Below are 20,602 nucleotides of genomic sequence, written 5' to 3' on the forward strand. Positions count from 1 at the left end.
GTCGGCGTCCGTGCCACGCCACGCGGCCTCTCTCTCACAGCTCTCTTATGGAAAGCAATAGAGTGGGCACGGCGTGAGGAGGAAGAAAGAAAGGAGAGTGGGCTCTAGCGCCAGGGAAAAAGGAAATGGGCTACGAGCCCATCCAACTCCCTCACACCTCTTTTAAAACAAAATCTGGTTTTTCTTTTACACATAAATCAAACCAGCTTTGGAATAAAGCTAGGGAAGGAAAACAACTAAAAGGAATAAACTAAAAATAAATATAAGTCTCTAAATTGCTGCTCCTATTTATAAAAATAAAGGAGGCATTTTAGAGCTAAGTAAATTTACTTGTTTAATTAAAACTGCCCCTGTTTTTAAATAAAACAAAAAGGAAAATAACTTCAGATAAGTGAGGGTTGTCATCCACAAATAATTAAAAGGATTTTAACAAAAGATGAACATTTTTAATGCCCCAAAACAGTAACTTAAATCTGCCTCAAAATATAAAGGAGAGGGGGTTTGTTTGGTCTATGGTGCAACTAAGATTTGAAGGCCCTTATTGCACCCACACCACACTCCACAATAGCATCACAAGTCACATGCAATCACAACACCAAGGTAGACAAGAACAAGACTAGCACAAAGAAGATGTAAGTTATGCATGATGCATGTGATGCACATGAAATGATAACCACCTCCATAACATAGGTTCAACAAGGTTGCCACAATTGGAAAGGCTTACAAAAGAGGAAAGAAAGCATCTAGGCTGTTACATGTGGTCACTTCCGGGACGGGGTCGTGCCAAGAAAGGGCGACCATGTGCTGTTTTCACACACACAGGGCACACCGCTGCGTGCCCTCGTGAATGATACGTGTGATGTACATCACGAGGGATTGACACCAACGAGTGGTCTCTTTGCTAGTACCGTCATGGGAAAGGTGATATTCGGGTACTTACCTCGGGTATGAGAAATGTCGTGAGTTGTGTCCTGACACGAAAGTTTCCCGAGTCTTGTGGGTAAAGTGTGCAACCTCTTTAGAGTGTAAAACTATTTGAATAGTCGTGTCCCCGGCCAGGGATAGTTGGATGGTGCTTCTTAAACTACGCCCAGAAGTTTTCGCATAAACCAAGTGTGTGTGGGGGGGATGGTGGTAGTATGAAAGATGATCTAAGTCACATGACTTGGCATGATGCCTGAACATGGGTTGTTCAGCCCTCAGTTGTTACTGAAATTTGTAACATGTTCACATGGCTATCACTTACCTTCTGATGCATGTCGTACGAGAAGTTGATCTTGTTATTGCACTAGGGAAAAATCCGCTTTCCGAAAAAAATCATATTAGGGTCATATCATGTTTTATTATTATCTTGTTCCGCATCATTGGTTGCTTGAGAGTACATTCAAAGTACTCATTGGCTTGCCGCTTGTTATTTCATTAGTTCACGATACTCCTCCTCTGTAACTGACAGCTAGAGATAAAATAACCCAACTCTTCTCCAAATTCCCGCTCTTCCATGCCTGAGCATGAATAAAAACTCTTCCCCATGATACTCCTCCTATGTAATTGACAGCTACAGATTAAATAACCCAACCGAGCTAGAGATGCACCCACACGACATCATCACATGAGTATGAAGGAGTATCATGAGCTCTTCACGGCTCCACCTGTGAGGCATCGACATGATGTACCTCCCCGATCCCCAACTCCCTTGATGGGAGATGATGCCCGTACTGATGATGACCAGGAGGAAGACCCAGAGGAGCATGAGTACGAGACCGAGCACTCCACTACTTGAGTCTGAGAACCGCTAGGGTAGGACAAGCTATGACCCCCTCTTTTGAAGTCGAGTCCGTGCAATGGTTCATATGAAACCATGTGTGCTTGTTGTTTGTTTTTCTATTTGTGTTTTGATGCAAGCCGTGCTTTTTCCTTAGGCAACATGTAAGCAACTAAATCGTCTGTCTTATCTTAAGGTTATGTGATGAGTCTTTCGACCCTTTGTTTGACACATTTGCGGTACACCAACCCCCTTTAGGCGCGTATCCCTCTTGTTGCTATTCCTTTCGTCCATTCTAATTGTTTGACATGGCTGCTCCAAACAGGATGGTGACTGCTACTCGCACTAGTACTTTTGGCAACACAAGCACTGACGACTCTAGCCAGCAGCCAGAAGCCGGTGGGTCTGCTCAAGCTAGAGGTCACCAAGAGCAGCCTCAAAGCTATATTACCCTTCCACCGCCTCCGCCAGAGAACATGACTACGACTCCGTTTCTCCAAGCTCTTTGGGAGGAACGCCAAGCCAACACTACCGCTATCGAGCAGATGGCTAAGGTTCTCCTGAACAACCAGCAACATGGCTGGTACGACAACGGTCGTTCCACTCTTTCAGATTTCATGAGGTCTTCGTCCTCAACCTTAACGAAGACAACTGAACTTTTGGATGCTGATAATTGGATCCGCACCATCGAGGTCCTCCTTGCATTGGTCAACTTCAATGAGGATCCTGAGAAGGTTCTCTATGCCTCTCACTACCTCAGAGGTACCGCCAGAGCTTGGTGGGATGGATTCAAGGTCATGCAAGGCGAGGGTGTAATCACCTGGGATGATTTCGAGCAAGAATTGCGTAATGCTCATATCCCTTCTGGGATTATGGCCATTAAGAAGCGGGTGTTTCGAGCTCTGAAGCAAGGAAGTGGCTCTGTCAAGGAGTACTTGCACAAATTCAACCTCTTATCGAGGTATGCACCTGATGATGTAAGCACTCAGGCCGCCAAGATAGAATGATTCATGGAAGGGCTTCAACAATCACTACAGTATCAACTTGGTGTCTATGACTGCCGAACCTTTTTCGAGCTGGTGAACAAGGCCCTCATGCTTGAATATAAGCGTCGTGCCATGGAAGACACGCTCAAAAGAAAGATGATCAACATCGGTAGTTCCACCACCTAGAAGATTCGCCCCTGGCAATCAACCCCAGCGAAGCCAAACTATCAGCCTCAGCAATCCAGGAATCCTACTCCTTGTTCGAGCTACTAGCCTCAGCCGTATGACAACCCCAGGCCATAATACAACCCTCGCAACAACAACAATGGCGTCAAGACCAACAACTTCAGGAAGGTCAAATGCTTTGGGTGTGGTCAGCCTGGACACATCTCGAGGCAGTGCTCCAACAAGAAGCGAGATGCACCACGCACCAATGCGCCAAACCAGGGACAAAGCCATGGAGCTCCACCGTGGAACCAAGCTCCCCGCAACCTTCCCAACAATGGCAAAGGTCGTGTGAATCACGTCTCCGCCGAGGAAGCCCGGGAGGACCCGAATGTCATACTGGGTACGTTCCTTGTAAAGTCAAGCCCAGTAGTACTTCTGTTTGATTGTGGTGCTTCGCATTCTTTTGTTACCAAAAAGGTTGCACTAGAGAGTGGCATGGAGCCTACGCCTTTGGGTAGTCACATGATGGTACAAACCCCGGGTGTAGTAATGAGGACCAAGATAGGTTGTAGAGGAGTTGGGATCACAATCAACGGGGTAGACTTTTTAGCAGATCTCATCGTCCTAAAGTTGCAAGGCTTGGACATGATACTTGGCATGGATAGGTTAACCAAGCACCAAGGCTTGTTGGATTGTGCCACGAGGACTGTTAGGATGACCAATAGCCAAAGATTCAATGTCAATTATGTTCCCAACTCTACCTCCAATCAAGCCCCTCGGGTTAATTGCCTTTCGGGAGTTGAGATGGATCAAGTGCTAGTGGTATGTGAATACCCAGATGTCTTTCCCGACGAGCTGCCCGGGATGCCACGTGATCGTGACATTGAGTTCATTATTGAGCTAATGCCTGGATCCAGACCCATCTATAATAAGCCCTATAGAATGGGGTCCAAAGAGTTGGTTGAACTGAAGAAGAAATTGGCTGAGCAGCTCAGAAAACGATTCATTAGTCCTAGCGCCTCTCCTTCGGGATCGCCTGTTATATTTGTGTCAAAGAAGGATAGAACAACTAGGCTCTGTGTTGATTACTGTTCTATCAATGAAGTCACAATATTGAACAAGTATCTGCTCCCCAAGATTTAAGACCTGTTCAATCAGCTGAATGGTGCCAAGGTGTTATCCAAGATCTATCGCAGGTCTGGATATTACCAGTTGAAGATCAGACTCGAGGATATCCCGAAGACGGCGTTTGTGACAAGATATGGCCTATATGAATACACAGTCATGTCATTTGGATTAACCAATGCCCGAGCCTACTTCATGTACCTCATGAACAAAGACTTCATGGAGTATTTAGACAAGTTTGTCATTGTCTTCACCGAAGGCATACTCGTCTTCTCCAAGACTGAAGAAGAACATGAGTAACACTTGAGGATGGTGCTACAAAAGCTTTGGGAGCACGAGCTTAATGCCAAGTTTACCAAGTGTGAATTTTGGCTACTTGAAGTTGGGTTTTTGGGCCATGTGTTGATAGCAGATGGATTGTCATTTGAACCTGCCAAGATTGGATCCGTGAAAAAGTGGCACTCCTCGACCAACGTGAAGGAAGTCAGAAGCTTCCTCGGACTCACGGGATACTACCGCAAGTTTGTCGAAGAATTCTCAAGCATAGCACGACCTATAACTCAACTCTTGAAGAAGGACAAGAAGTTTGAATGGACACAAAAGTGCGAACAAAGTTTCCAGGAGCTCAAGACGAGGTTGACTACGGCCCAGTTCTCGCCATCGCTGATATTCACAAGGAGTTTGTGATATATTGTGATGCATCAAGGACCGGGCTTGGTGGTGTCCTGATGCAAGAAAGCATAGTTGTTAGCGTTCTGGGAATGGGGATACCCAGGTCCGGCCCACTTCATCTAGCAAACCAACAGGCTCGGTGCCACTCAAGGCAAGGCCCTCGTGAGGTGCCAAGCCTCACGAGGGGGAACAACATCAAGACCCGTAGGGGGCCTCCTTAGGACCCCTCCGGAATGACGGATATTCGGAGGCGAGGACCGGCCTCAAGAGTCAAGGGTGACGCAAGGGAAGGACAGGCGACCAGCAGACAGCAGAGCGGAGCAGTTTCCCCTCTAGTGCAAAAGGGGGTGCAAGGATCTACCAGGGTTCCAAAGGCATCCTCCAAAGGTTTCCCTTATGGTGCTACAAGGCCGTCGCCGCCCGCCAGCAGGACATACGTCTTCCCCAGGCCCGTCCTTGTCGCACAAGCATCCACTTTGCTGGCGAAGACCACCTTTGGGCAGGGGAGCATGTTCCCGTGTTCCCCTGTTCCCCTTTGAAATTGGCCAATGTGGTATCCCTTCCCGCCGAAACGATAAGGGAGGAGGACCGGGGCCGCCACTATAAAAAGAGGATAGACTGCTTCGTAGGGGGGATCGATTCCGAACGATTCATTCACCGACTAGCACCATGCAAGATCACCCAGCCTCCAGAGGCGCCCAAGCACTGTACTAGTTCATCCACCAACCTTCGTGCGAGGCAATCCACCAATGCAGGAGTAGGGTTTTACGCCTCACACGGGCTCGAACCTGGGTAAATTGATGTGTTCTGTGTTTCCTTCACCATCGAGTGAGTGTCCTACCATCCCAAGCGAGTAGTGAGCTAGGTGAGGCGAATCGCTGAGGGATCTTCGTATACTCCCGTGAGTTTGAATCTTTCGGGTTTTGCGGAGCCCGAAATCCTACATTTGGCGCACCAGGTAGGGGGCGTGTTAAGGTCTCCTCCAAGTTCCTCCTTCACTAAGCTTCGTCGCTCCGATGGATGACCCGCATTCCTCAGACGATGCCCGAAGGCCCCGCCGGCGCATGCCGCTCATCATCGCCCGGGCGAAAGCTGCCATGGGCCCCGACGATCAAGAACAACAGGGCTCCTCCCAGCTGGCTACCGAGCACCGCGACGGCCACACTGCCACTCCATCGCTCGTCCAGGCCTCCGGGGCGGCCTCGCACACCCGGCCGGAGATGCCACACGGCCGGCGCGCCCTTTCCATGGCCACCGAGATGCTCAGCTACCGGCCCGCCCCTGACTGGCACCACGACTGGCTCCAGCGCATCGAGGAGCTCGTTGCTGCCGCCAGCGACTCCGCAGCGCACTCCTGTTTGATTTGGCCCCAACAGTCCGAAGCAAACAACGAGGAACAAGATGCGCCACCCCCAACATTGCGGCAAGACGTGCATCCCGAGCCCAGATGGGAGGCGCATCCCCGCGAGCCCAGGGAGAGGCCAGGCGAAGAAGCAAGCTGTCAGGTGGTTCCTCGACCGCGCGCTGACGCGCACGCGCTGTGCCCATAGGACAGGTGGGACACCTTGCCATCGCCCCTGAACTCTACCCAACTACGTGGCCCTGCAAGTTCAAGCCGGACATGCCCCCGCGCTACGACGACACCCAGTACCCGACAGAGTTCCTGCAACTTTACACGTTAAGCATCATGGCGACACGAGGAGGTGACAAGGTCATGGCATGCGGGTTGCCCATGGCGCCCAAGGGTGGAGTGCTCTCTTAGCTCCTCAACCCCCTGAAGGCGTCCATCACCTCGTGGGACAGCTTTCACGAGCGCTTCGTCGGCAACTTCCAGAGCACTCACGACCGCGCCCCCACCGTGAATGAACTGCGGCAGATCAAGCAGCAGGAGGGGGAGACCCTGCACAAGTTCATACATCACTTCACGGTCATGTTCCTCAATATCCCCAAGCTGTCGGATGAGGCCATCATCTCGGCATTCTCTGACGGAGTCACCGACCTCAAGATGAAGGAGGAACTCGCCATGAGTGACGAAATGAGCACCGCAGTGGAGGTGTTCACCCTGGCAAACAAGTGCGCCAGTGCTGAGAAAGATCGTCTGTCTCTCCTCAGGCCTCTGGTGGCGGAACCAGAGGAGAAGAAGGCCATGTCCAAGGAGGTGAAGCGCAAGGCCCATCCGGTGCTCGCAGCCAAGCCTGAGGCGAAGTACGACCGAGGAGGAGAGCGCTCGTGAAAAGGGTGCCAATGTGCATCTTCGATGGCACCAGCGGAAATGATGCCTCTGAGTGACAAGAGCTCCGGCTGGCCCGTGCAGAGCATTTTAGCAGGCACGCTGGGCGGGGTGACAGAAGCCCCGCCAGCAGCGGAGGCCGCTGGGACAACCAAGAGCCACGTCAGGGTTGGCGCGTGCAGCCTCATGAGGACCGTTGGCATGGCCAGCCTCAAGAGGACAGCTGGCGCTGCCAGGCTCAGGAGGACTGCTCGCACGACGACCCTCAGGAGGGGCAACAATGCGGCGAGCCTCGTGAGGCTGGACTGCCTCCTCAGCCTACGCCACCCAGAAGGTCAGGGCGGTGGCCTCCATCTTGGGCGGCGCCCAGACCCCAGCCTCCAACCACGCCTTCAAGAAGTTCGCACGGGAGGTGAATCTCACTCTCTCGACGTCTGAAGCGATGCGCCCCCTCAACTGGTCCCAAACCACCATCGTCTTCAACCCAAGTGATCAACTCAGGTGCTCGTTCATGGCCGGCAAGCTCCCCATGATGTGCACCCCGACCATCAGCAACGTCCTCGTCACCATAACCTAGCTGTCGTACACACAGCTCCTCCTGACCAAGCCCTTCTCAGGAGTCATGGAGGGGTCCACCGTGCCCATCGGGCAGGTGCACCTGCCAGTCACCTTCGGCGAGCGCAGGAACTACCACACTAAGATCATCGTCTTCGACATCGCGCACATCCATCTGCCTTACAATGCGATCCTTGGGTACCCGGCTCTCGCCAAGTTGATGGCAGTGACCCACCATGGCTACAACGTCCTCAAGATGCCGGGGAGCAACGGCGTCATCACCATTGCCTACAACGAAAAGGATGCTGTCTGCGCACTCGAGCGCACCTACCGCGCAGCGGACGACGAAGAAGACAAACTGCCTTGCGAGGACCCACGCAAGAAGAAGAAGGAACTCCTCCCCACGGAGCGCCCGGGGGCTTCGGGCTCCGTCCCGGGGCACGGGGCCATGCCTCCCATCGCACAGGAAGGCGTTCTTGGCGCCCCCCTTGGGTTCGACCTGGGGGCTCCCTGCTGGGAGATCCCTCGCCTGATCGGCGAGGCGAGGGTGGTGCTTGAGCACAACTCGAGGGCGATATCTGGCGCACGTCTGCTCATCTCTCGTGAGTCCGTCATCAGAGCAATCCGAGAACTTCGAGAGACCCAAGCCGTGCGAGGTGGGGGCTGCCCTGCACCACCAATCGTAGTCGCCGCTGTCGGCACGGTTGACCGGCCCTGCATCTGCATCAACGCTCTCACAATCGACAGAGACGCAGCTCAAGGCCCTTTCTCGCCCATGCCAACCGAGCATCGGTGAGGGTACCTGTGCGTCGGTGCTCACATGCCCTTCGTTCTGGGGAACACGGCCGCCACCTACCAGCGGCTCCAGTGGGCCATGCTCATGCCTGGCCTCCTGGGGCGTGGCGAGGAAGAGGAAGAGATGCTCAGGCCGAGCGAAGGCCCCGAACCTTAGGGGGCGGCAGACCTGAGAAGACCGCGACCCTGGAAGCAGGAGTTCGAGCGACGACGACGCTTTCGGCACTTCAGTGGCATGGCCGCCAGGTTACTTTTTGTTGGCTGCTGCCAGGTAAGTTTTTGGCTCACCACCTTTGAGGGCGCCCACAAGGCCATGCGGTCTCCAGGAGCTCAGGGCACTCCCACCCGCTACTTTCATTTAAGCATCTTTCAGTTTTTTCTACATCACCCGCTTCGAACCCTAACGCTCTACTTTGCTTGTGTCTTTGGGCACTCGACCCCCGCATGGGGGCTCTGGTCGAAGCTTGTACTTCCAGGACACCTAAGGCATCTTCCACCCAACCTCGCACTCAAAGAAAAAGAAGTCAACAGGGTTTACCAATGACCCAAAATAAGCTTAGTCCACCAGTAAATCCGGGGTAGGGACACTCGCCAGGCCAAAGCGTGCTCGCGACCTCCCACGAGTCGAGGTTGTATACGCTCAGGGCCCCCGAGGATGCGGAGGGGTCCATCCCATGCCTAGTGGCATCCCTATGCTTCACGCTGGGGAGAAGCTCAGTCCACCAATGACTTGGGGGTAGGGACACTCGCGAGGCCAAAGCATCCTCCCGACCTCCCAGATACACCCCCACCATGACACTCTCACGTAATAACGAGTCGAGGCTGTATACGCCCAGGGCCCCCCAAGGACGCGGAGGGGTCAACCCCATGCCTAGTGGAAGACCTACGCTCCAAGCTGGGTACAGATGGGGGCAATCAACATAGTGTGCCAATGACTATGCCCGCAGCTGGCGCCAACACAAACCGTCAATGGCTACACCCATAGCTGGGAAGGAAATCAACACAGTCCACTCGCGACTACACCCACGCCCAGTGCGTGGGACACACAACTGAAGGTATGGAGCCGCTCGTACATCAAGGGGGACGCCTGAGCATCGCGACTCAGGGGCCTAAGTGCGCCCGTAGCCCCTCCCCCTTTGGGACGTCATTGGTTTTCGGTCGGCTCAATCAAGGGGAGGTACGCGCGGGCCGGGCCCTGCCAACATAGAGCCTACTGTGCTCAACGAGCCACCTCAGATCTCTTAGGAAGAACGCCGAAGTCACTCATACGTCAAGGGGACTCCTGAGCATCACGACTCAGGAGCCCGAACTGCGCTCGTAGCCCCTTCGACCTTTATGTCGTCCTTGGTTTCCGTTTCGTTCAAGCATGGGGAGGAACGCGCGGGGCAGGCCCTGCCGACACAGAGTGCTAAAAGAGCTTGGGAGTCTCAAATTATCACCTTCCTAGAAGGGACATTGGATTCGCTCGAACGTCAAGGGGGACCCGTGAGCATCGCAACTTAGGGGCCGAACTGGGCTCGTAGCCCCTTTCCTCTTTGGGCCGTCCTTTGTTTCCGGTCGGTCCAATCGCGGGGAGGTACATACAAGGCAGGCCCTGCCTTCGCGAAGTGCTGAAGGTCTTCTAAAGTTTTGTAATCCTCGTCGTGTTCTCCTCATGAGGGCATTTCGCGCGTCAAGGGGGACTCCTGAGCATCACGACTCAGGAGCCTAACTGCGCTCGTAGCCCTTCCCCTTTGGGACGTCCTTGGTTTCCAGTCGGTCCAATCGCGGGGAGGTACGAGTGGGGCGGGCCCTGCCGATGCAGAGTAACACAGCAAACATGACAGGAACGAGGCGAAGAAAACATTCAAGCATTTAGTTATTACAAGCCTTGACAAGTTCATGAAAATGCAAATGAGTTTAACACCTCCACGAGGCACGATGTCCATTGCAGGAAAAAGATAGGGAGAATAAGTCAGGAGGAGCCGCTGCCGGTCGCCCCCTCCGCACGGGGCTGGTCGTCGACTGAGAAGCATCGTCTTCCCCATCGTCGGCTTCAACGGCACTTGGAGACGAAGGAGCTTCGACGCGGGCGAACCTCCTCACCAACGCCTCCACGGGGCCCTTCACTACCTCTGCGGCACGGTCACGGTCCTCGGTAGGGACTGGCAGGATCACGGAGCCGAGGTTAAATCCTGGCTCGCGAATATGAAGGTGGCTGAAGACACGTGTCGCAACCGCGAAGAAGAGGTCGTGACACTCGTTGTCCAAGATCTTGTCCACCTGCAGGACGGCGCCCTCCAGCGCCACCACGAGCTCCTTCACGAGCGCGGCAAAGCCATCCTCCGGGGTGGCCAAAGGCTCATCGAACCCGTCCCGGCAGAGGGAGCGATGTGCCGTGCGATGCTCGAGCTCAACATCAGGGAAGGGGGTCGGCTCCGCGGCCTTCTTCTCCTCGGGCGCGGTGAGGGCTTCCTCCTAGGCATCAAGCAGGGCCTTCCTCGAGGTGGCCTCCTTCTCCTGCTCTCCCAAGCGTGCCTGCTTCATGACCAGGTGATTCGCCTCCTGGGACAGCTCTTCCTCCCGGGCGGCGAGATTGGCCTCGCGGGCCTTAAGTCTCTCCTCCTGCAGGTGATGCTACTCGGATAGCTTGGCCTTCTTCCCGTGGAGGTCCTGCAGGCGGGCCTCCACCTCTTCGCAGCTTTCGGTAGCCGCCTTGGCTTCGTTCAGTGCCTCCTCACGCGCAGCGCGGCCGACCTTGGCCTCCCTCTCGGTCTTCCCATCTCGACTGTGACATTTCCCAGGGCAGTGAAGGCCGCGTTCAGGACACCCTGGGTAAATATCGAGGTCCTCTGGACCCCCTCCTGAAGAGCCTCCAATATTTTGGCAGGGAGTGCCGTCGGGGAGGCAGCATCATGAGGAATAGGGGGCTCTGAAGGCTGCCTGGAGGTTGCACGCATTGGTGCATCAACAGGCTGAGGGGCCTCCAGAGACTGCCCCTCGGGCAAGGGCGTCACCATGGCCGCCTGAGGGCACTTCGGGGACTCAGGGGTGCACTGATCAAGGCCTAGGAGGTTGCCTTGCAAGCCTCGCCCTCTCCATCGGCAGACGATGATGCTTTGGAGAGGGCTGGCGGTGCGTCAGGAGTGGCCTTTGACTTGACGCCCGAATTCTTCCTCCTCGCCTTCAGTGAGAAGACGTCCCTAGACATTAGGGAAAATAGGGAATCGGCCAAGCACGGATTTTGAACGCACAAAGCGTTCCAAGACAAGTGACTTACTATTTGGGGTTAATCCTCTTCAAGGCCCCACGCCGGCGGCAGCAACAGGACCCCCCACGGAGGGGGCAAGGCCGGTGCCTCGGGTTTTCCACCGGTGGAGGCGGGATGCGCAAAGGATGACCCAGCCTCACACTTCTGGGGGCGGGCACGCACGCTGACAGCGTAGCGCGGGGTCGACGCGGCTCCCCTGGAGGTCCGGATTGGGTGCGAGGGAACCCCCGCAGAGACCTCACCGTTGGCATCATCATCTACAAGCTCGCGTAGAAGGACAGCCTGTGACGGGAGCGACGCCCTCGCCGGGCAGTCCTTGACAGTCTTCTCCGAATCCCCCTCACCGGAGGTATCGCCGGATGACACCACTACTGTCCGGAGCCCGCGGCCAGGAGGAGCCCACGCTCATCAAAGACAGGAATCTCGGCGATCATGTCGGCCCGAGCGTCAAGATGGTACAGCGGGCCCAGAGCCTCAGGTAGGTCATGAGGGTCGCCGCCCAGCAAGATCGCCACAACCCTGCTCAGCTCATCAGTGGGGAGGTCCTGGGACCAAAGCCTGAGCTCGTCGTCACCAGGACGGTAGTCCCACAAGGGCCTGGAGTGGGCTTGTAGGGGCACTAGGCACTGCGCCAAGAACTCCTTCACTATCATCCCACCAGATAGCCTCTTGGCGCTGAGGTCACGAGAGAAGCACTCCAAGATGGGCGCGGCCCGAGGGTCGGAAAGCTTCGCCAAGCTCCACGCGAAGGTCTTCTCCAGCAATCCCTTCGGCTCCTCCAGACGAGGTTTGGCGTCCTTGAGGCACATTAGAACCCAAAGTTGCCTGAAATTTTCAACCTTCTTCCCATCCTTCAAGAATAGGTTGCCACTCTGGGCCGCCACGAAGGAGACACACGCCGACAAATGGGCACCGTCATGCAGGCGTAGGCTGTAGAAGTGGCGGAAGAGGGCCACTGAAGGCTGCACACCTACGAAAACCTCGTAGTACAAAGTGAAGACAGACAAGAGCAAGACAAAGTTGGGCTAGAGGGGAAGAACCTGGATCCCGTAGTGGTTCAAGATGGCGGTGAAGAACGAGGAGAATGGTGGCACCAGCTGAGCAAAGATGTTGTGGAGGAAGAAGGGGTACACCACCTTCGACGCGGGCCGCTCCTCTATGCCGTCAGGCCAGATCGGGGTATGCCCGTACTCGTTGGTCTCGGATGCAGTCCAGGGAAGCACGGGGGCGAGATCCACATCCTTGGGAAGGGCGCACTCCAAGAGAGGTGGAGCAGGGATGGACCTTGCGCCTCTGGCTTTTGCTTGCCGGCGGGCACCATCGCTGGACTGGGGAGGATCCGGCGCGATGCTGGATCTTGGATGCAGGCTGGGGTTGAAGACCAAGGAGGAAGAGCGAGTGTGGGAAAAGGAAAAGAATAATGCACCGACGCAACAAGCAAGGCTCCTAATAACTCGGGCAGACACAATAGACAAAGAAGACCCAACGCGAGCCGCGTGATGGGCACCGGCCTGGCCCACACGCATCTAGGGCCCGCAGCATCTCACGTCACCCCCGAGGCTTCACTGAGAAGCCAACTCGAGCGCGACGTGGGCACGGGGGCTATTGTCAGTGTTCTGGGAATAGGGATACCCAGACCTGCCTGCATATGGCCCAGGGCAGACCCACTTCATCAAGCAAACCAACGGGCTCGGCGCCACTCATGGCAAGGCCCTCGTGAGGGGCCAAGCTTCACGAGAAGGAACAACATCAAGACCCGCAGGGGGCCTCCTTAGGACACCTCCGGAATGGCGGATATTCCGCGGCGAGGCCTGGCCTCAGGAGTCAAGGGTGATGCAAGGGAAGGACATGCGAGCAGCACACAGCAGAGCGGAGCTGTTTCCCCTTCAGTACAAAGGGGCATGCACGGATGTACCAGGGTTCCAAAGGCATCTTCCAAAGGTTTCGCTTCTGGTACAACAAGGCCGTCGCCGCCTGCCAGCAGGACAGACGTCATCCTCGGGCCCGTCCCTACGGCGCGGGCAGCCACTTTGCACGTGAAGACCACCTTTGGGCAGGGGAGCATGTTCCCCTGTTCCCCTTTGAAATTGGACAATGTGGGATCCCTTCCCGCCGAAACGATAAGGGAAGAGGACCGGGGTCGTGTCACGCCCAAGATGCGACCCTATCCTCAATTTGGCACACGGGCGTCGTCAGGGATAGAAGCGAATCTCGTCGTGTCGCAAGAATGGATATCATTACAAGTACATGTACTGAAAAGAAGAGATATATAAAGAATTGGCTTACACTCGCCACAAGCTACATCAAAGTCACATCAGTACATTACATGAACATCAAGAGTAAGAGCAGGGTCCGACTAGGGACGAAAACAAACGAGAAAAAAATAAGAACGACGTCCATCCTTGCTATCCCAGGTTGCCGGCCTGGAACCCATCCTAGATCGATGAAGAAGAAGAAGAAGAAGCAACTCCAAATGAACAATCAACGTGCTCGCATCAAGTAACCTTTACATGTACCTGCAACTGGTGTTGTAGTAATCTGTGAGCCACAGGGGACTCCGGTTGAATGGAATTAACATGACGTCTCCGGTTGACAAGAATTAATAAGACAAATGATTAAGAAAAAGGATTAGCATTCACATAAAAAAATATGAGAACACCTTTTAGAAAAGATCTGAAATCACCATTTGACATTGAAGCAACACGAATTACCATATTCAACAAAACAAAGGATGAGGCTTATGAAACAAGCCGGAACAAACTCATGAGAAAGATTCCGTCCGATATTTTCGTGGACATGATCGCACGGGCTCGATTTTACAGTAGCCATCAAGTGCAAGGCAGTACACCCGACTTACGAAGCATCCCCGAGTCGTAGCAAGCTACAAGGACTCTTTAAGGCACAACGTGTACCGCTGTAAGTCGACCGTGAACAAATGAATCCACTAGATGTTGAACCCCAACCTAACATCATGCATTTGTTGGAAGATTGTCCTATAAGCAACTACTTGAATTCCCACCTATGAATTCCCGAAATATCTGGTCATGCAATCTGGTACACGGATACAAGGAGTAATATCACACAACTCCTATACTAACCCGTCACCTGTATCACATCCGTCAACACACAACCAGAATCTCGGACCTTCATCTACAACAGACCCTCATGATCACAACAATACAAAGTATGGCAGTACTCCCGAACAATCTACACCAGTACTGGGGACATCGGGGTTATCTCGCCACTACTATTATTGAAGCAATTACGAACATCCTTCGTTTTGAGATATTAAGAAATCTGAATGATAACAATGTGCTCAAGAATCCCCTGGAGCTCAACTCCCCTGAGACTTAGAGCAAATAGGAGGCACCAAGACAGAACTCCGTCACATCGGCATCATATAGATCTCAAAAATATCCGCGTGATCCTAAAAAAATTTTGAGTGAGAAGAGGAGTAGAATTAAATTATTACGTCAAGATTCCTCACCAGAGCATAGAAGAGGAGAAAACGAATCCTACTCTCCGATATATAACTAGACTCAAAGCAGTTTTTCACTAGACTCGACTCGGCCATGTTCGATCAATCAAGGGGGCTCCTAGGTAGGTACTGCTCTGATACCAACTTGTCACGCCCAAGAAGCGACCCTGTCCTCAATTTGGCACGGGGGCCTCGTCAGGGATAGAAGCGCATCTGGTCGTGTAGGAAGAATGGATATTGTTACAAGTACATGTACTGAAAAGGAGAGATATATAAAGAATTGGCTTACACTCGCCACAAGCTACATCAGAGTCACATCAGTACATTACATGAACATCAAGAGTAAGACCAGGGTCCGACTACGGACGAAAACAAACGAGAAAAAAGTAAGAACGACGTCCATCCTTGCTATCCCAAGCTGTCGGCCTGGAACCCATCCTAGATCGATGAAGAAGAAGAAGAAGAAGAAGCAACTCCAAATGAACAATCAACACGCTCGCGTGAAGTAACCTTTACCTGTACCTGCAACTGATTTTGTAGTAATCTGTGAGCCACATCGGACTCAGCAATCTCATTTCCAAAGGTATCAAGACTAGCAGAGCTTAATGGGTGAGGTATGGTTATGTGGTGAGGTTGCAGCAGCGGCTCAGCATATATTTGGTGGCTAAACTTACGACTACAAGAAATAAGAGGGGGAAGTTCTACGCATAGCGGACGTGAACTACGGTTGATCAAATGAATGATCCTGAACACCTACCTACACTACTGGAATCAGAGATTTTGCCGTCTGCCTATTCTTTACCGTCAGCTAGCAGACGGCAAAGACACTCTTTGCCATCACCTTCAGCAAAACTCACGGCAAAGAACTAGCTGATGGCAAAGAAGGTCTTTGCCAGCAGTCAGCTCTTTGCCGTTCGCGGCAGACGGCAAAGAAGGCGCCAGCAGACGGCAAAGAAGCTCATCTGGCCGGGGGAACCTTAGGTCAATCTACTCCCTTCTTTGCCGTCTGCTGGCTGACGGCAAAGATGCCAGAGGCAGACGACAAAGAGTATAGACCCCTTTGTCGTGTGCCAGCACACGACAAAGGTCTTGAATTAGTAACGGCTGTCCCGCCCCCACCGTGGCCGTCTCTCTCTCAAACGGCCCCTCCCTCTCTCTCTCCTCCCCCGACGCCCAACGCCGCCACCATTGTCGCCCGGCCATCCCTGGCGCCGCCCCGGTGCCCCTGGTGCCGCCCCGAAGCCCCACAACCCCCCGGCACCCCCTGGTGCCGCCCCTCAAGCCCCACCGTCGGCGCCCCGTGGTGCCCCTGTTGCGCCCCCGCTGCCCCACCCCCGGCGCCCCTGGTGCCGCCCTCGCAGCCCCACCGCCGGCGCAGCCGGCCCAGCCACTGCCCCGCAGGCCTCGACGCCGCCCCCGCAGCCCCACTGCCGGTAAGCCCATCCACCCCCGCCCCCTTGATTTTTTATTTTTTGGTATTTAGTTCTTTGGAATTAGATTATAACTACCAGCATGATTTTTTATTGTTGTTGTAGTAGTTGTTCTTGTTATTGTAGCTCTTGTTGTTATTGTAGTTGTTGTGGCATATATAGTTTAGTTGGTAGGTTAGTTAATTAGTAGTTTTAGTGGTAGTTTAGTTAGTTGGTAGATTTAGTTAGTTAATTAGTAGGTTTAGTAGGTAGTTTAGTGGTAGATTTTGTTTTGTTATTTAGTGGTAGCTAGATTATTTTTTAGTTACTTAGTGGTAGATTCTGTTTTTATTATTTGTTTGCTGTTTAGTGCTATCTAGGTTTAGCGATAGGTTTAGTTAGCTTGGTTAGTTAGGTTAGTTAGTTAGTTAGCTTACTAGAAAGAATAGGAAGAAGAAGAAGAGGAGGAGGAGGAGCAGAGGAGAAGAGGAGGAGGAGGAGAAGAAGAAGAAGAAGAATAGGAGGAGGAGAAGAAGAGGAGAAGGAGGAGGAGAAGAGGAGAAGAAGAATTGGAAGAAGAAGAAGAGGAGGAGGAGGAGGAGAAGAGGAGAAGAGGAGGAGGTGGAGGAGAAGAAGAATAAGAAGAATAGGAAGCAGAAGAAGAAGAATAGGAGGAGGAGAAGACAAAAAGAAGATCACATGTTTGGTATTTAGTTTTTTGGAATTAATTAGTCCATTTAGCTCCAAAGTACCATAATAAGCTCAAAATGGCACAAGACCTTGGTTAGCTCATTAATATTAAATACTTAGCTTGTTTTCCTCTAAAATGACATAATTGGAACATTTAGCTCAAAAAAGACATAATTAGATAATTTAGCTCCAACAAGAGGAGAAGAGGAGAAGAAATAGGCAAAATGAAAAGATAGAAGAAGAAGAAGAAGAAGAGAAGAAGAAGAAGAGAAGAAGGAGGAGGAGGAGGAGGAGGAGGAGGAGGAGGAGAAGGCCAAGGACCTTCTAGTCCTTCTCCTCCTCCTCCTTCTCCTCCTCCTCCTCCTTGATTTCTTCTTCTTCTCCTCCTCCTCCTCTTTCTTCTCCTCTTTCATATTATCCTTGCAATTGCTTTAATTTCCCCAACAATGACATAATTAGTCCATTTAGCTCGAAAATACCATAATAAGCTCAAAATGGCATAAGAACCTTGGTTAGCTCATGAATATTGTATACTTAGCTTGTTTTCCTCTAAAATTGGATAGTTAGCCCATTTAGCTCAAAAAAGACATAATTAGGTAATTTAGCTCCAACAAGAGGAGAAGAGGAGAAGAAATAGGGAAAATGAAAAGAAAGAAGAAGAAGAAGAAGAAGAGAAGAAGGAGAAGGAGGAGGAGGAGGAGGAGAAGGCCAAGGACCTTCTATCCTTCTCCTCCTCCTCCTTCTCCTCCTCCTCCTCCTCCTTCTTCTTGATTTCTTCTTCTTCTCCTAGTCGTCCTCCTCTTTCTTCTCCACTTTCATATTATCCTTGCTTTAATTAACCCAACAATGACATAATTAGCCCATTTAGCTCCAAAATACCATAATAAGCTCAAAATGGCACAAGAACCTTGGTTAGCTCGTGAATATTATATACTTAGCTTGTTTTCCTCTAAAATGACATAATTGGAATATTTGTGTTGATCAAAGGATTTACATGTGATAGTTGTCTCGTCGCTGTGAGGTCTGCTGTGCGAAGACCTGCCCGTGCGTTGTACGAGCTCCGCCTCTGCATTCGTGGGTCAGTACAAATTTCATCTCCTCCCCGCCCCCCTTCATTTACCGTGGCTCGGTTTCCGGATGAAACTTTCTAGATTTAGGTAATTCAATTAATTTATCAGTATGCGTGACCAGTATGCGTCTCTCGTTCGAAAGGGCGACATCTATAAATATGCATGTCTTTGCATATTTATAACCGCCATCCTTTCGAATTGTCCAACATTATCCATGGACAGCCCGAGTATGTGTAGATTGGGTTCGTTTTCCCGCATGTTGTGCTGTGGATCCGATGCGGAATTTCGTCAGTGCCTCCCTATTGTTCTCCGGATGCACATCCTCTCTGTTTATTGCGGAGACGTGTATTAGGAGAACAGCGGGGAGGTGCTGCAGAAATTTCGCGTTGGATCCGGAGCAGAGCATGGGAAAACGAACCCAATCTACACATACTCGGGTGGGATTAGGACCTATATTTACCTATTAGCGTGTAGGTTGCCTGGACGTAATAAAAATGCCCTACCTGATTAGCCGATGAATATAAATGCTAAATTATAGATAAATATATTTCTTCTGTCTTTAGTAGCGACGCAAAATGAGTGATCGTGCGTGGATGTATACCGGTCACCCTAGTCAGAAAGAGATGAAGAAAGAATGGTTTTTAAAAACAAAGGAATTTGTGAAAGCCGCATTCGCAAATGGCCAGGAAAGAAACTATTGCCCCTGTCCTGGATGCGACAACTATAAAAAGACGACAGAGGCTGTAATGATTAAACACCTGCAGAGGAGGGGTTTTAAGCCTAATTATACGGTGTGGACATTTCATGGTGAGTCTATACAACGCACAAGAGCTGAGGTGGTCCGTCGTCGCACGGACGAGCATGGTACTGGGATCGAAGACATGGTGCAAGACTTTGATGATGCTCGGGATTCGGAAGATGAGATGGAGGAATCTGCAAAGGACTTTTATGAAATGTTGGAGTCTTCAGAACATCCTCTCCATGAGCACACTGAGCTCTGTCAGCTGGATGCAATTGCACAAGTAATGGCTCTGAAGGCTCAGTTCAACTTGGGAAGAGAATGCTACGACGCGATGATGACACTATTTGGACGTTTCCTACCCAAAGGCCATGTCATGCCTGCAAACCTGTACCAGTCGGACAAAATACTTCGTGTACTTAAGATGCCCTATGAGAAGATAGATGCATGTGAGAAAGGATGTGTCTTATTTAGGAAGGAGTATGCACACTTGGACTATTGTCCCAATTTCGAGTCTTGCAAGTATCTTCTGGTAGACAACGGTATGGGTGAGAAGAGGCAGACCAAAATCGCAGTTAGTGTTCTTCGGTATATGCCAATCGTACCAAGACTTCAACGTCTTTTCATGGTCGAAGAGACAGCCAGACAGATGACATTGCACAAATTGGGCAAAAGAACCGAACTAGATGCGGATCGGAATAAGATGATGGTACACACATCGGATGGGGAAGTGTGGAAACATTTCGATGGATTGCATCAGGATAAAGCGGCAGATCCAAGGAATCCTCGAGTCTGCGCTGCCACGGATGGTTTTAATCCCTTCGGCATGACGGCAACCCAATACAGTTGTTGGCCTGTATTTGTCATTCCACTCAATCTCCCCCCCAGGCAGATTATGCAAAGAAAGAACATATTTCTGACGTTGATAATTCGAGGGCCCAATTATCCGGGGAAGAATATGAATGTGTACCTGCAACCGCTTAAGGATGAATTGGAAGAAGCTTGAGAAAATGGGGTCAAGACATACGATGCCGCTAGAAAAGAAAACTTCAAAATGCATGTGTGGTACATGTACTCTATGCATGACTTGCCAGCGTATGCGCTATTCTCTGGATGGTGTGTTCATGGAAGGTTCCCGTGCCCTCAATGCAAGGCAGCTCTTCAGTTTCATTGGTTGCAGGAGGGTCGGAAGTATTCTTGCTTTTGACTTGCATAGACAGTTCCTGGATCCGGACCATCAGTTCAGAAAAAGACAAGAAGAACTTTAGCAAAGGTAAAGTTGTCAAAAACTTGGCACCACCTGCGTTCACAGGCCAACAGATCCTGGATCAGTTAAATGCCCTTGAGCCTGATCCAGAGCGTCGAGGGTATTTCAAGGGGTATAATTCAAAACATGCCTGGACTCACAAGCCATGCACACTGAATCGACATGATGCACACTTCAAAGACCTCCTTCTTCCACACAATATCGACATGATGCACACTGAAAACAATATCGGAGAGGCTATTTTTGGTACATTGTTCGACATAGATGGGAAGAAAAAGGATAATATTAAGGCTAGAGTCGATCAAGAGACACTATGTCATAGACCGTTACAAAACATGTGAGAAGGCAAAGGAAAGCAGAAGTGGTCGAAGCCAAAGGCCTGGTTCAATCTTGGAAGGCCAGCTAT

This window comes from Hordeum vulgare, chromosome 7H, assembly GCF_904849725.1.
Source record: "Hordeum vulgare subsp. vulgare chromosome 7H, MorexV3_pseudomolecules_assembly, whole genome shotgun sequence".
In the NCBI taxonomy this organism is placed as follows: domain Eukaryota; kingdom Viridiplantae; phylum Streptophyta; class Magnoliopsida; order Poales; family Poaceae; genus Hordeum; species Hordeum vulgare.